The following is a 13,627-nucleotide window of genomic DNA, read 5'->3' as shown; positions in this document are numbered from 1 at the left end:
TCGTATAATTTATTGGAAACAGGTGCTGACGCAGGATGAAGATAGACAGGAAACTAAAGCAGACAACATGTTTAACCACCATTAAAAAAGTTCAGGTTCAGAGAGACAATGTGTCTGAGATGTTTGGGGGATGTTGCCAGCATCCCAGCGCAAGTTGAAAAGCTCCTGCAGATCTGCATAAGGAAGAAATTGTATGTGAATTTTAAGCAGCCCGGCCTAATGAAGGCCTGATGCTAGGCTGCCAGATTTAATTGATTACATGAAAAAATTTTTAGTTTGTGTAACACTAGCAAAAAATCATAAAATACTTTCCTAAGCTAATTGTTAAAAATTACTTTCAAATGAGGTAATAACTGTTAGTTTTCAGTGATCTGGACAGTGGATTAGGCCGTAATGTGTTTTCTTTATGCTCAGAGGATTTGCTGCAGAGTCGATCTGTGGGTCCTTCTGTGTTGGGAAGAACTCCGGATGGGTGTCCATGGGGCGCCAGGGTAGTTAGACTAATGAGGCAAGAGACATGATCTAGATTCTAGAGCGAGATGCTCCCCTCTCCCTGTGGGCTATGACCCTGCTGTGGAGCTGGGCAGGAGGCTGAGGCATGGGGTCCTGTTCAGTGTTTTCTGGCACCAACGAGGAATGGAAACAGGCTGGAGCCCCTTCCCCACTGATCCCTCAGGCCAAGCCCATATTCCCCAGTAAAAAACCAGCAGACATACCAGCCCGTGCTCTCTGAAGCATTCCCCCCTGTGAACAGGCGTTTGTGTATTTTCCCAACTAATCTCAAGTCTAATCGGCATGCCTCATAATACACATGTGCAGTAAATATGCATACTAAATGCAGCCGAAAAAGAAGTTGTTAAAAGTGCGTGCACGGTTTCTCAACCTCAAAAACCTAAATATCTTGGCCATTTACATGTTTAAAAAATACCCAAAGGCATTAGACCACATTACGGACTAATGGCCTGCCAAATTTCATTTTTGGGAAAAGAATCCACATTTGAGTTATAGCATACGAATGTAAAAAAAGTAACTGAAACAACACAATTTGGTTGAAAACATTTTCTGACCCCAAGGCTGAGACACCGTATGCCAAAAATGTTGACAAAACTTTGTACCAACACCAACGGGCGTGCACAGTTTAATATGTGTTCTATGTGAAAAATCATTGACAATTTAATGCTTGCATTAATTTGAAAGAATTTTATGCAGTAGGTAGAAACTTTTACATTACCATTCCTAATCTCTACCAGCCATCCTGTTCCCTCCTCAAAGGGAAAGTGACTGACAGGGCTGAAAACAACCAAATCTGCTGAAGGGCCCGCACAGCTGCTTTTATCACCCTTCCAATACCCCATCCTGGGCTGAGACGCAGGAATTTGGTTTGCACGCTGCTCGGAGCCTTCAGCAGAGGTTTAGCATAGGAAAGCAAATAGCCGGTGTAAAAATAAACCTTTTATTAAAAAAAAACTTTATAAGGCCCCTTTATTTAGAGGGAGCCTCACTCAAATAAATACACCGTTAACAAACTTATATAATGAATAATAATATATACTGTAGCAAGTGATGAAATGGAACCCCACAAAACAAGTGCTGAAATCCGATGATTGATTATCAAACCTATAGGATAAATAAACCTTGCCCAATTAATAGCTAGTCTGAGGGATGAGTTTCTATAGAAATACCCCATGGGGAAAAGTACCAATTGCAGAGGTTCGGGGAGGGGAAAATTCTGAATTTATCAAGCCAGGCCTTACACACTGCACTCTTTCCAGGAGTGCTGGAGGTCACAGCACAATGAATCCAACTTACTGATGGAGGAATGTACCTTCTCCATCCGAGCTAATGAATTATCTGGGCCATTGGGGACTCACATGTCTAAGTATCAGAAGAAGCTATTTTTAATTTATTTTAAAAGGGAATTGAGAACCAACCTGGTTTCCTCGAATGTGCTTCTTGCCAACAAACCAATGAAAGCACCCATTCAGAGATTTTTATTTTCAAGCTTTGGTTTGCATCCTTATTCTGTCTGAGTCAATGCAGATAGCTGGGTCAGAAGCTTCTTATTGATTTTGGAAGGGAACTGACTTCACGTTTGTAACCAGCCGCGCTCTGATGTCTGAGGAGCAGAGTTATGGGAAAGAGCGGCTAATGAGAAATCCCAGCTGGCCCGCGGCACGCCTGTATTTCTGCCTGCACATCATTTAACAGGATCTTCGTTTGGAAGCAATGGAAGAAATGTCTGTCCAGCGTCCCGTGAATGCTGCTTTGTGACTGTGCTTTATCCCTGTTCTTGAAATAGGGGTGCTTTCGCTAAAACAATCTTACCTGTTAGAATTGGACTGTGATCAACTAGGAGAATAAACCTTAAATAGTCTTTGCTTCCTGGATCCATCATTCCACCTAATTGCATACTGTCTACTTAGTGTCTTCTGATAAAACTCCTTAGCTCTTTTCTCTTCAAGGCTGATGTATTTAGCATGCATCTTATTTTGATGTATTAACTGAGTGCCTTGCTGACACTGTAAAGGACTGCCCTCCCAGGGTTAACTAACCCCTACAGAGAGCAAAATCTCCCAGGAGAACACTTTCCACATGCAAAACAACCAGTAACAAACCGTCTTTCCAGTGGCAGTGGACTACTGATATGTTGGCTCCATCATACCAATAGTAAATCCTGCATTTGAAAGTAAGAAAAATAAATGTATTTTCCTTTGGAGCCTCAAAGCAGTTCTCAGCTCTGGAAGTGCGGAGATTAGAGGCCAAGAAAATTAGTCCTGACCAAATCTAGTCCTGCATAACCACACGACTCTTCCCAAGCATTTTGGTCTTGCTAAAGTTGACTCTCTACTTCCACCAACATGGACCCTTCCGGTTTGCTGGATTGTGACCACGGTCACATGGGTTGGCACGTACAAAATATCCAAACATGTGCTAGGGAGACAGTTAAATCTGAAACAATTCCTTTCAGCATCCTGTCTTTCCTTGTTCAGCTCTTATAACAACCACACCCCCACGAACCACCTTCTTTGTGCATCACCCGCCCCCCTGCCCCCAACCTGGTGGAGATCACAGGGGTCCATGTTTAAGCTCAAGCTCCATAATAAAGTGGGGCAACAGTATGAGGGTACAGAAAGGGGAGTCAAATTTCCTGGAGTAACTGTACCACTCACTGGCCAGGTGTTCATCAGAAAAGTATTCTCTGTGCCTTGGTTTCTTGATGTGTAAAGTAGGAATAACATTCCTTACTTCCTGGGATGATTTTGAAGATGCAGGGAGTTGCACATTTGGTTTGCGGTGTTCCATGAACGGGAACATGTGTAGCAGTGCCGACGCAGCAGCAGCAGCACTGTGGGAAGAGTCACTTCTGTGTTTCTCTTGACTCCATCTCAAGGCACTATTGTAGCACCCTCCTCTAGAGCCCACAGGCGTTTCTCTGGTCAGCTCCATCTGGAGAGTGAGGCAGCTGGTTTCACCAGGCTACTTTTGCCCTAGCTATAGCACACCTCTGAGCTAAAGCTCAAATAAGAATACAAATACCGTGTGTTGACAGAACTTTAAACCAAAACATGTTACTGTTGTGAGATTGTATGACCCGCACAGGTTCATGAAATGATTACACTGGAATATCTGAACAGATTGCAAACAGCTCAAGGTTTTATCTGATTTCAACTGAGGCCACTTTAAGCCACCAAACTTCATGGGTCTGCTCGTCCATCAGAACCAAGACATGATGAGAGGGGCTGCTTTTCACTGCTTGCCTCTTAATTCTTTTACTGAATTGCTTCTTACTGACAGATACGTTCGAAATATAGATCGTCCTCATTAATACTAGAATGATCAACAGATAAATGATTTAAATGTGTAAATGGGAAGCTGGACAAAGTGGCACATGCCAATCTGTAATCCCAGTGCACTGTGGAAGGCTGAGGCAGGAGGATTACAAGTTTGAGCCCTACCTGGGCAAGTTAGCAGTTTAGCAAGACCTTGTGTCAAACATTTTTTAAAAGGCTGAGGATATAGCTCAGTACACTCTGGATTCAATCCCTAGCACTGACCCCAAAAGCATGGAAACAGGATGGAGCAGAGGTGAGGGACTTGAAAGACAATCTGACCTCCATTTGAATCTGAAGTCTAGTTCATACAGCACTCTCCTTTGAATGTTGGTTGCTCATCCGTAGAATGGGAATAACAAGTTGACCTTGTAGGATTACAAACACTGGTGAGATAGTACCAGTAACCATGATGGTTAATACCTGAGCATCACTTACCATTAGGCGCAATAGCCCTACCAGAGATTGTTATGGTCCCAGCTATAGATGAAGACAGCGAGGCACACAGAAATAAACAGGTAGTTATAGCCCTGCCAAGGTTCTGAACCCAGGATACCTGCTTGGAAGCCTGTGTCCTTACCCACAGTATTATGTGGTCTCCTGAGAGTATTACCACAGGATTATTCAGGAATGTTTTTCTTGACTTAATTTGCTTTTAGATCTTCAGGACAAGAAATGTCAAGATCCTTTCACAGCTCAACTGCCCAACCACCCTGAGAGCCCCTCTGTCACCAGTTCATATCTCTGAAAGCACAACACTCCCTCTACTGCCAAAATCAGGCTTCAGGAGCTAGTGGAAATAGAGGAGTGCAAAAGGCCAGGGTGGGGGCCCGGCCGCCAAGAGAAGGGGCCCAAGGAAACTTGGAAGCAAGGCTGGAATGAGTCAATCAGTCAGCAAGTATTTATTTAGTGCTAGGCAGCTTGAGGGATGCAGAGAAATTATAAGACGCCATCCGGTCCCTGGCTGAATTTCTGGTGAGATTCCTTTGCATAAGAACCAGGCCTGGAGCTGAGGCCTGCTCAGCCCGTGAACGGCTGCCACAGCTGTGACACTGGCTGCCTAGCCTCTGCACAGAGCAGCGGGGAATGGTGGGTAAGGAAAGGAGCTGAGAACTGCCAGGCTGAGTCCATGCCACGCACAACCGGTGAGTCACATCTCCTCTCTAGGACTCAGTGTGCACCAATGCATCATGGGAACCATTGCAACTGTCCCAGAGCACTCAAGGTACTGACCCACTGGGAAGTGCTCCAGGGCTGGAGTACAGAATGCCCAACCAATATGGGTTCTAGTAACGGGGCGCTGATTGCATTAGGTGCTAAAGAAGGTACATTCTGGAGTCCCTTGGTATTCTACTCCAAATTCTTTTGCTGTTATAACTACTCACAACATGTATACCCAACAGGTTCTCCTGTGCTGCTGTGGGACTCTGGGCTGGGGCTGGGGTTGTTGCAAACACCTTTCACGAACCTGGGAATAGGACAGAGTTAACACCTGTGGGTACAGGTAACCCCTGACCAGCATGGCGCAGAGCTGGTGGATAAACACTCCCCTCTTATGTCCTTTGCGCAGACGATTCAGAGGTGCATTCTACAGGGCTCCTCAGAAGACATGGCTGCATGGGCCAAGCCCCACTGCGAATGTACCTCTGTCCCTATTGTACGTTCTTTGCAACTTCCTGTTCCTGGGGCTGCTCCCCCAGATGAGCTCGCTGTCTCAGGCTTGCAGTGTCTGAGGAAGTTCAAGAGAGGGTTTCCAGGCACAGATATGGGGACAGGAGCATCATGATCAGTAGTTTGGCCAGACTTTGATCCTGGACCCTAGCTCTGTAGGGTACTGGCTGTGTGATAGCAATGTTCCCAAGTGTGCCTGAGCTTCTGCTTCAGCATTGGTAAACAGGGACACCTTATGGTGTGGGCCTCATGCAGTTGCTCTGAGGATCACAGGAAATGATGTTAATCCAGTGCCTGGTACAGAGAGCTAAGTTCTCTGGAAGTGGAACCCAAGATCAGGATTCACATGAAAGTGATTTGTTGTCAGATGATCTAGGAAAAGCCAGAAGGAAGTGGGAAAGGGAAGGGAAAGAAGCTAAACAAGGATATCGAGAAAGGCACACCAAGGTACCTTTGCCTGAGTCCCCAGGGGAGACCCAGAAACACTGGGGATTCTCCTTGGAGGGAGGTGGGCATAGGGGGTGTAAATTTCCAGCATCTTGGGTACGAGTGCATTTGGGCAAATCAGGCTGTAGTAGCTGTGCCATAGCCTGGCCCATTGTATAGAAGAGCAGATGAGCACGTTGAAAAGACAGTTTAGACTTGGGTCTCTGCAGCAGACAGCATGGACTTGCTCATACTGCACTTCTTGTAGTGTTGATCCAGCTCTCTTGATGCTCCCAGAATGTAGCATTTAGAACTTTTTGTTGAAAGGACTGATGAGAAGTTTGTGAATGTTCAGCCTCATCCTCATCACTCAAGACACAGGGATGTAACTTCTAATTACCAGCACCTGTATTCCATCGCCTGGGAATTAACATATTCCAGGAGCAACTGTTAAGCAGCGGCTGCAGGGAGCTAGTGCTTGGATGCTCCGGCTCCCTTGCTCTTTGGGAGGCATTGTCCTGAAGCAGATGTACTTTTCTGGCTCCTCCGGTCCTCTGTTGGGTAGAGCACCCATTGCGTGGTTGTTTCCCGGGGCATTTGGGTTCCGGTTGGAAAGTTTGGGGTCTACCTCTCCCCAGGTAGCATGATAGCTTCTCAGTAGCCTCAGGCACAGACAGTGGGAGACAGGCCACTGCTTAGCTGTCAGAGCCTGGGGGAACTTTAATTACACAAAGCATGGACATCACAAGAGACATTTCTAAGCTTTTCAAACTATCAGTCCCATCTGGAAAATCTCAAAAAGGTTGGCCATGTGATGTGTTCCAGGTTACATAACCCATGCTTCACGCTCCTGCTTGTGTTCCCAGATGCTCTGCAAAAATAAAAGAAAAATTTTTTAGGACATTTTTACTCCGAGTATCTGGAGTCCTTATGAAAAACCTTCTCGAAGTGTATGTGTTTCTGCCCAAATTCAACATGCGGGCTTGCCCCGTGTTTTCTTCTCCAAACACATGTGGGAACACGGTCTTCTGCTCTCCGCCCTCTGAAGATTTCTTTACTCTTTGGCCTGCCCCCATGTCAGGTGGTAATCGCCACTTTAAAACATCAAGATTAGTGCAGTAAAAAAGATTTATGAATATTAATTCTTTTTATAGCAGGTCATAACGTGAGCCGGAGAACAAACAGAGTATGGTTTCATTCCAGTGCTTTACTGCAAACAAGAATGGGGTTGCGTGTTGTGGAAAATATTAGCTGGAGATGCTGGTTTGAAAACCAATTTGTTTAGAATGGCTTTGGTCATAATTCGCCAGACACCCTGAATTTGTAGTGGGTCTGTTCTCGAGAGTCAGCGCCATGAATTTTATAGCTGACATGTTGTTCCTAATCAGCAACATTATCCGAAGAATTTTTAAAATATGTTCTTAAAATGCAAACCGCAAAACACTGGAGTGGCTCAACTCAAGAAGGATGAGTCTTCGAACTTTCTAGCATCACACTTTGAAAGGCTGGGCTTGTTCACTGGCCAGTCACTTCTCTACCAGCCTCCACCTTCACGCCTTCTCTGAAAGACTGTACTCAGCAGTCGCTGCGGTGCTGAACTGAGGGGCCCCTCCCTGAAGTCTTTGCAGAATTGGGCAAACTGGGCCCTTTCTTTCCTGACATGCGCCTTTTGCTTGACACCAGCAAGACAAATCCTGGTGCAGTGATGGCACCTTTTAAAGCTTCCAGTGATACAAACAACCCACCGCGGCATGTGCCATAGGTTCATCACCACGGTGACCCGGAGAGTTGTAAAATGCGTGTTAGGGGAAGAGATGGAATTCAACCAGCTTGTCAGGATTTTAACATCAGTTCTACCCTTTACGTGCTGAGCAACTTTTAGCAACTTAACTCCACAGTCCTCATCTCTGCAGTGGGTTGACAATAGTACTCTTTCCCTGGAGTGGTAAAGAATGTGGTTCAGTGTACATTAAGTGCTTACAACAGTGTCTGCAGCATAGTATCCGCTCAATTAATGTTTTTTAGTTTTTAATAGTCATTGCAAGAGCAAAAGTCTGCCCTGCCAGTTAACTCTTGTCTGTGGATACTGTTGAGAGCCAACGCTGAATTTTAGCTCTTAAGCTGAGCCATCAGTTTCTTTCTTTAGAGTTTATGTTTTAGGGTCTTGATTAAGAAATCCTTTCCTTTTTTATAGCTGAGTAGTACTCCATTGTATAAAAAATACCACATCTTTTTATCCATTCATCTGTTGATGAGCGTTTGGGTTGTTTCCAAGATTTAGCTATAACAAGATATGCTGCTGTAAACATGGGTATGCATATATCTATGTGGTATGATGTTTTTAATTCTAACTACTCTCTTTAAAAGAAAAAAAAAAGGAATCCTTTCCTATCCCAAAGTCATAAAGATATTATCTATATTTTCTTCATTAATTTTGTACTTTTAACCTTCATATTTCATCTTATTCCAAATAGAGTTTACTGGATTCTTCTCTATTTATGATGGAGTTATCCCAATAAGCCCATAATAAGTCGAGAATACAACAAATCAAAACTGAATTCTGTATGTACTGAACCTCAGAGCTTGCCTGACCTACCTTACACATACTCGGAGGACTTACATTGACCTGTGGTTGGCCATTGTCAGAAAATATTGTTTGGCATATTACAAGCCTGGGAAAAGATCGAAATTTGAAGCACAGTTGCTAGTGACTACGTGCATTTTTGTGTAATTGTAAAGTCTAAACATCATAAATCAAACCACCCTATATCAGAGAGCATCTGTATTTTTATTTGATATCAAGTAGCAATTCAATGTAAATTTTCCAGAGTGAAACTGTTTACTGAATACTTAGTTCTTTTTTCCATTGATCTGTGTTGTCATCTCCATAACATGCAAATGTCCCAGCACACCCAGGAGCTAAGTTTCTCTCTTGGTCTGCTGTCCTGATCCTGTTTCATGGCTATACTGTCTGAATTAGTATTGCTTTTAAATATGTCTTAATACCTGGCAACAGGAATCTCCCAGTCCTTCTTTTTCAAAATATTGTTTTTTATACATGAGCCTTTATCCATTTGTATTTATTTTAGAGTACATTTCCAAAATGGAAATTTTCCTTGAAGTTTAATGGGGATCGTATCAATTTTCAGTTTAATTTAGGACATACTGGTATCATTTTAATGCTACAGTATCATGATATATGGCTTGATTTCTTTTTTCTTTTTTATTATTTTGAAATTTTTTTAAATTTTGAGACAAGGTCTTGCTATGTAGTTCAGGCTGGCTTTGAACTCATGGTGATCCTCCTGCCTCAGACTCCTGAGTGCTGGGATCACAGGGGTGTGCCACTATGCCCAGCTGGGCTTGGTATTTATTTATGTTTTCTTTCGTGTTCTAGAATAAAATTTTAAAATTTTCTGTAAAGGTTCTGGTAGTTTTTATTAAATTATCTAATCAATAATTCATAGTATTAGTTTCAATTATAGATTTTCTGATCATAGTTTTCTAATAGAAATTTGCTTTAGTAGAAAATTCTTACTGATGTTAGCCAGATGCCATGAAGCATAGCTGTGATCCATGCACTCTCAGAGGCTAAGGCAGGAGGACTGCAGTTTCCAACACACACAGGCAGCTTGGAGAGACCCTGTCTCAAAATGAAAAAATTAAAATGCCTAGGGATGAAGTTCAATGGGACAGCCCTGGGTTCAATCCCCAGTACCTAAAAAAAATATTGGTTTTTAAAATATATTCTTCTTTCTGGCAAATTTGCCAACCTCTCTTACTAATTTTAATGTCTCCTGTGAATTTTCATGGATTCTATATGTGATGAATATTTTGTCTTTTCCGTTCTAATTCAATATTCATATTTTTAATTTTTTATTATCTTCTTGCTTTTCCAAATCTTCTTCAATAACGTTTAACGGTAATTCTTGTTTTGACTCTGACCTAAAAGGGAATACTTCTAAAACATCTTCATTGAGTGATACTTTCAAAGGGTTTTGGTAGAGAAATTTTATCAGGTTAAGAAAAGAATCTCACATTCCTAGTTTTCTAAGAGGTGGGTTTCCCCCAGAAATGAATGTCAAACTGTATCATATTCCTTTTCCATTTCTACTTGGACCTTACAATCTTTCAGTTTATTTTTTAAAAGTTGAATTATATTGCTAGGTTTTCCTAGGATGAACCATAAATGGGAAAGGAATAAGTGATATTTCACTTAATATTTTCAAAATTAAATTCCAAATTTAAATTAACATACTATTATTTTTATCACATCAAATACTCTTTCCATCTAGTTTGGCTACTAAGACAGACTAGTTCCACAAAGTGAACTATCCAGACTTAGGGTTTTTTACTTTTAAAGCCAGCATGTACAAGAAAGGATCTCCTCATCTATAAAAACCTCTGTACCCATCATGTTGAAGAAGGGTGCAAGTGATGACCATTTCGGGGATTTAAAGAATACAAATTTATCCTTTAAAGGGTATGTTTTACTAGCTTTTTCTAGAAACTTAATCCATTTTTCTAGGTTTTCAAAGATATTAGCATATAGCTGATAAATTTTACTTTGTTCCTACATTTTATTCTACCTTTTGTTTATTTCATATTCTTTTTTCCTCAGTTTTTTGGGACAATGTTATCAGAGATTACTTTTTAGTCTTCAAAGCATCTGATTTCTACTTTGTTAAGTATCTTTATTTATTATTATTACCCATTTTATTGATTTGTACCTTTATCTTCATATTGCCATGTTTCTTATTTCTTTTGATTTGTTTTGTTTTCCTTTTTCCATCTTTCTTAGATAACCATTTAGCTTATTTGTTTTTCATTTGTCTTTCTTTTCAGGATGGATTCGGACCTGTACATTGTTCTGTAGAGACAGGGTTACCCATATCTAGCAAATGCTGATATGAATTGCTGTCACTGTCATTAAGCTGTGAATATTTAATGAAGCTGCACCCCCCACAAACTTTTTCTTTTTTACTCTTTTACTCAAATTTTACCTGGTAGTAGATTTTGTTTTGGTTTTTCCTTGGTTTATAAAAACAAGGATTTTTCCAGCTAATTCTGCTTTGTTGATTTTAGACTGTATTACATTAAAATCAAAGAATATCATCTAATTTTGCAACTTAGGACTATATTGATACCTTGTGTTTCTAGTATATGATCTGTTTTTGTGACTGACAATTTTATGTAGACAAAATTATTCTATGTTTACATGCCAAGTTTTTATATGTCTGTATGTATAATTTATTAATGATTATATTAACATTATCTATATTCTACTTTATTTTATTGGGTTTAGTATATCAGTTTCTGAGAGCATTCAGTCAAGATCACCAGTAACATCCTACTTCTCTCATTTCTGTTGCTTTATTATTTTGCTCTCAGGTTTATGATTGCTTCTGGGTTTTAATTGTTATTTAAATTCAATATCTCTTTCTTCCCTATGATATGCTAATCATATATCTAAATTATCCTCTGGTTTTTATTTTTGTGGCAGGTCTTCTACTGTGACTTATTTTCATTTGCTTTTTTATTTGAATTTTATCTTTTTCAAAAATTATGTTATAGAATTGTGTTTTGCTCTATTTTTTATTTCATTTGTATTTTGATTAGTGTGTTGAAGTTTTCCTTTTATATTCATTATAATGTTGAATAAATTGAGGCCCTGTTCTGCTCTTTTATACATTAACTTTACTGTTCTTTTTATTTTTAAGATCACTTTGTACTTATTAGATGATTTTTTACATTATTCACTCCAGTTTTACTTTTCCACTGGTAGGGTTCAGACATTTTAGAGCTTATACTTTTATTCATTTTTTCTCTTAATGCTTAGAGTTATAAATACCTATACCTTCTTTTAAAAGTGACTAATATGCTTGCTTTCATTTTAGTCTTCCTCAGTTCCCGTTTTTATATCACCCTGAAGGGAATTGTAATGAAGAATTTAATTAATTTGCATTTATAGGGCACAACATTTTCCTTCAGACTCATCTAAGTACATGGGAGCAAGGATCTTCTCTTTAATCTTCTTGTACAGTTGAAACATCTATTACATCTGGTTAATATGTATAAGGATAAAGTGGGAAAATTGACGTAAATTGTTTAGAACAAGTCCTGGATTCCAGAAAGTATTCTCCTAAGTGCTTTCTGACCCCAAGGAGTTTGTGTGATAGGTACAAGAATAAAATGACAGAACTCAAAGGTTTCTTGGAATAGAGCTGATCCTAACCAGATTATCCGCTCTGAATACAGCAAACTCATATGTAAAATTCTGCATGTGTGTGTGTGTACATGCACACACATGCATGCAGTAAACATGGAGGAGTGCAGACAGCAGTTTTCTGAGCACACCTTTCTTCATATTCTCCATGGATTTAATAAGCCAAAAAAGAATCTAGTTTAACCCACCCATCCTCATTTTAAAATCCCAAACCGAGAGCAAAAAGACAAAGGGGGGTAGTCTAAGGAGTTGTGGTAAGTTAGTGGCAAAGTTTAGATGTGTGCAGTGCTAGATTAAGGTCCAGGACGGCAGTGACTATCTGGGCATCTCGAAGTTGATGCTTAGTCACAGAATAGGACCCCAATACATGCTGGTTGGAGGGAGGAAAATTCAAGTGAAAGAATAGCACCAGAACTGGGATATAGCTGGGGCACTTAAATCCAAGGATGTGTTTTATATCTCAGAACTGAAAGTTGCCCTTTTACAATTAGTCATGAGAACTCAGAAACAAAGCCCTAAAATAAAAAATTCAGCGGTTTTTTTGTATATTAAAATTATGAAAACAGGCAAGTGCTATTTAAGTTTGCAAAATCATCTCGTGCGAAATGTCTGATTGAATTTAATTGTTTGTCCTCTGGTTTCTCCAACATAGTTTGACCTTCTCCATTGGGATGACCCATGTATTTGGTAAAGCAAATATTTATTTTAAAACAAAAGGAAGATTACTGCTTTCAGGAAGCGAGAACAGGGTACACTTTTAAGTATTCAATTGGGTACAAATAAAAATTCTAAATGTGTATAAAACAAATATAAAATGAAAGTAACACAATTCAGCTAGGAACCGTAGGCCCCAAAAAATGACATGGCAGCAAGTTTCCTGAGTGTTCTGTCTGCTTTATATATCCCAGGACTGAAGCTTAAGAAGCCAGCAACTGAGAAACATCGACAGGTACAGATGAGAAAAATCCGTACAAAAGCCTACTTTTTCTAGCCAAAATAGCATGAAAGGGACAGCCAGTGCAGCAAGACAGAACACTTTTACATAATAACTGCTCTACTCTAGCCAAGTATCACAGAAAAAACCAAAACCCAAAATCAGTGACACAAGCTTACTCATGCTAGCAGAAACTGAACAGGGACTGTAGATGTTTACCAGGATGTAAGAAGGCACCTCAAAATCCCTGCTGGAGTGATGTCAGGGAAAACAGAATAAGGGGCCAGAACTCCCACTAATTCCCTTCTCATGGTGCCGGAAGAAACCAAGTCACGAGGCATCACTGTTCCTTCCCACCAGCATCGGAGGAGGCCTAGAGGCCTCACTCAGCAGCAAGTCACCAGTGATGTTATTGGAGGCCACAAGGGGCGCTGCAGTGCGGTCTTCCTTCCCCTTCTACCTGGGTGAGATAAATGGACACCCAGTGGGAAGCAAGGCCATTACCCCACACGGTAATGAGCAGTGCTTGTCTTCTGCAAA

The sequence above is a fragment of the Chinchilla lanigera genome, unplaced genomic scaffold (assembly GCF_000276665.1).
Source record: "Chinchilla lanigera isolate Chin_1 unplaced genomic scaffold, ChiLan1.0 scaffold00029, whole genome shotgun sequence".
Classification (NCBI taxonomy): Eukaryota; Metazoa; Chordata; class Mammalia; order Rodentia; family Chinchillidae; genus Chinchilla; species Chinchilla lanigera.
The sequence above is the reverse complement of the archived record's forward strand: the minus strand, read 5'-3'. Positions refer to the sequence as shown.